This window comes from Camellia sinensis, chromosome 1, assembly GCF_055761805.1.
Source record: "Camellia sinensis isolate YWXY chromosome 1, ASM5576180v1, whole genome shotgun sequence".
In the NCBI taxonomy this organism is placed as follows: domain Eukaryota; kingdom Viridiplantae; phylum Streptophyta; class Magnoliopsida; order Ericales; family Theaceae; genus Camellia; species Camellia sinensis.
The window spans coordinates 90398538-90401463 of record NC_138961.1 but is presented as its reverse complement, the minus strand read 5'-3'; the positions used below and the strand labels follow the sequence as shown (position 1 = coordinate 90401463).

Here is a 2926-nt window from a genome sequence, read left to right as displayed (position 1 = left end):
GGTGCGTTTTCTTTAATTTTTTTTCCCTTGTTTTTTTTAAAGATGATTCTACTACCATCATTCTTATTCAACTTACTAGTTGAACAAAAAAAAAAAAAAACAATTGCAAATGGGGGCCAACTACCAGAGTTGCCATGTGTTTACAAATCTACACACTTTAATGATGTCACAAAGCAGTGGATTTCTCTGGAGTGCGAAAAGAATTATGTATGTATATTTACCTTTTGTATTAGGATGATTGCAATTTTAATTGTATCTTTATTCATTTTTCCATTTTTTTTTAAGTGACAAGATAATATGATAAAGTTCCAAGCTAAACATTGCTCCCAACCTGGTGTGGTTCCAATTACTCCGGAGGAGCTATCTGTGAAGGTGCTAAAGCCAAGGTCGGGATATGTTAAAGGACTTGGGTTGAGGCATTCCTTCTCTGTCAGGACTACCAGTGCTTCGACTGACAATGACTATGTGAGGCGTCTAGAGATGGAAATACAAGAGCAAAATGAGGAAATTCAGTCACAAAATGAGAAAATCCAGTCACATAAAGAGGAAATTATAGCACAAAAACATGAAATTCAAGCCCAAAAAGAGGAAATTCAAGCACAGAATAAAGAGATAGGGAAGATAAATGGGTCGATTGACGAGCATTTTGAGATCACATCAAGCATCGTGGAGTTTCTTAAGAAGCAAGGTTTCAAAGGACAATTTAGAGGAGGAGGTATCCCATGAAGTCGTACATCGCCTTTTTGGTAAGTCTCGCTCATTTTATCATTTTATTTTTCTCATGTTGGTTAGTATATACTAGTTAAAGTACATCAATTTGACTACTTATTAACTAAGATTTAACAAGTTTGAAGATGTATTTAATGAAAATAGATTCATTATCAAAATTCTTACTTAGCATGACCCTAGTTAAAATAAACACTAACCAAAGTAGAGACAAAACTATGTGTTTACTTTTTTGTGTATTTTTGTTAGGCAATGTTGGAGTTGGTCTAAGTTAGTGATGTGATTAATAATGGGTGTGTCTCTGATTGAGTTTTTCACAGTAGAAGAAATGAAGGAACATTTATTGAGTCTCAGGCAGTGGGTTGGTTTGGTTTGTATATCACTTTATGATTGCTGTTGTTTTTTATTTTCTTTAATTATTCTTTGGGATTGTATTACTTTTTTGAACACCGTGAAACAACACTTGAACTCATTAAAAACACGTAACCAGATGTACTCTTTCTGTCTTCAACATCTCCGGCATATTCGCTATCCGTAAATGCTAACAACTCACCATCTCCTCCTTTCTTATAATGAATTCCATAGTTCACAGTCCCTTTTAAGTATCAAACTGCTCTCTTAGCTGGCTGTAGATAAATTTCCATTGGTTTTTCCATATATCTACTTATGAGACAAGTAACAAACATCATGTCAGGTCTCGTGGCAGTGAGATACATTAAACTACCCACCAGCTGCTTGTAATACGCCTCATCAACTAAGTCTCCATTTCTGTCTCTACTTATTTTGAAACCTGGAACTATTGGACTGCCTACCGAATTACTTTCCATCATACCAAGCCTTCTCAAAACCTCCAATGCGTATTTCCTTTGGTGTATATAAATACCATTAGACTTTTGTAGCACCTCGATCCCAAGAAAAAACCTCATCTTCCCCAAGTCAAACATATCAAACTCTCTTAACATAGAGCTTTTAAATTCAGACATCATAACTTTATCATTACTAGTAAAAATTAAATCATCAACATAATCACTTACAATGATGATTTTTCCTTCTTTGCTTCTCTGCTTCTCTTTGTGAATAATGTCTGCTCGTTTTCGCACCTCTAAAACCCTTCACCAATGAAATGTGCTTCGATTCGACTAAACCAAGCTCGTGGAGCTTGTTTTAATCCATATAGGGCTTTGTGTAACTTGTAAACTAGATGCTTACTGCCCTTTTTTTCATATCCTCTTGGTTGCTCCACATAAACATCTTCACTCAACTCACCATTGAGAAAAGCCGACTTGACATCCAGCTGAAAAATCATCCAATTCTTCTATACATCTAGAGCAATAATCATCCTTACCGTATCCATCCTTGCCACTGGTGCAAAAACTTCTGTATATTCCACTCCATACTTCTGAGAGTACCCTTTAGCAAGGGAAAAAATTAAACAAAAATTGGAAGAAGACAAGGAAGAAAGAAGACAGAAGCTTGGATTGCCACTAGAAGATCCTAATGCTGCAAAGCCTTCTGCACCTGTTATGGAGGAAAAGAAGAGCATATTGCCAGTCAGGCCTACAATAAAAGCAGAACAAATGAGAGAGTGTCTACGATCTCTCAAGCAGAACCATAAGGATGACAAGGCCAAAGTGAAGACGGCATTTAATACGCTTTTAACTTATGTGAAGAATGTTGCGACAAATCCCATTGATGACAAATTTACTAAAATTAGACTCACTAATGCCACCTTTCATGCTAGAGTTGGTGCACTACAAGGTGGAATTGAGTTTCTTGAGCTGTGTGGTTTGAGAAAATTGAAGGAGGTGAGTTCTTATTTCTACCCAGAGACAAAGTCGACAGAGCAGTGTTGAACTCAGCTGGGACCGAGTTGAATAATGCAACAAGTAATCCTTTCTTTGGGGTTCTCTAATCCCAACTTTTTGTTGAAAATGCATACACTGTAAACATGAGGTTTGTTTTTCATATTTCATATAAGTTTTAGTTGAAATGCATCCATCATTGTCAACTTTGTTGTAAGGACTAGGACTGAGGGGTTTGTTTTACTTTATGCAAGGATGCAAATTGGCATAAATAAGAAGGCATTGAGGGGCTTCAATGGTGCGACCCAAAAGTCTTACAAGGTTCTTGTGTTGAACTTCACTTACCAAATTTACCTCATTGAAGAAGTCATCGGCCCATTGTTGTGAATCAAATGTAC

At 36.4% G+C, this 2926-nt stretch overlaps 1 pseudogene; it reads left to right on the top strand.

The window, feature by feature from the left end:
- The first annotated feature begins 1844 nt into the window (after positions 1 to 1844).
- On the top strand, positions 1845 to 2638 carry LOC114286068 (uncharacterized; annotated as a pseudogene).
- The last annotated feature ends 288 nt before the right edge of the window (positions 2639 to 2926 follow it).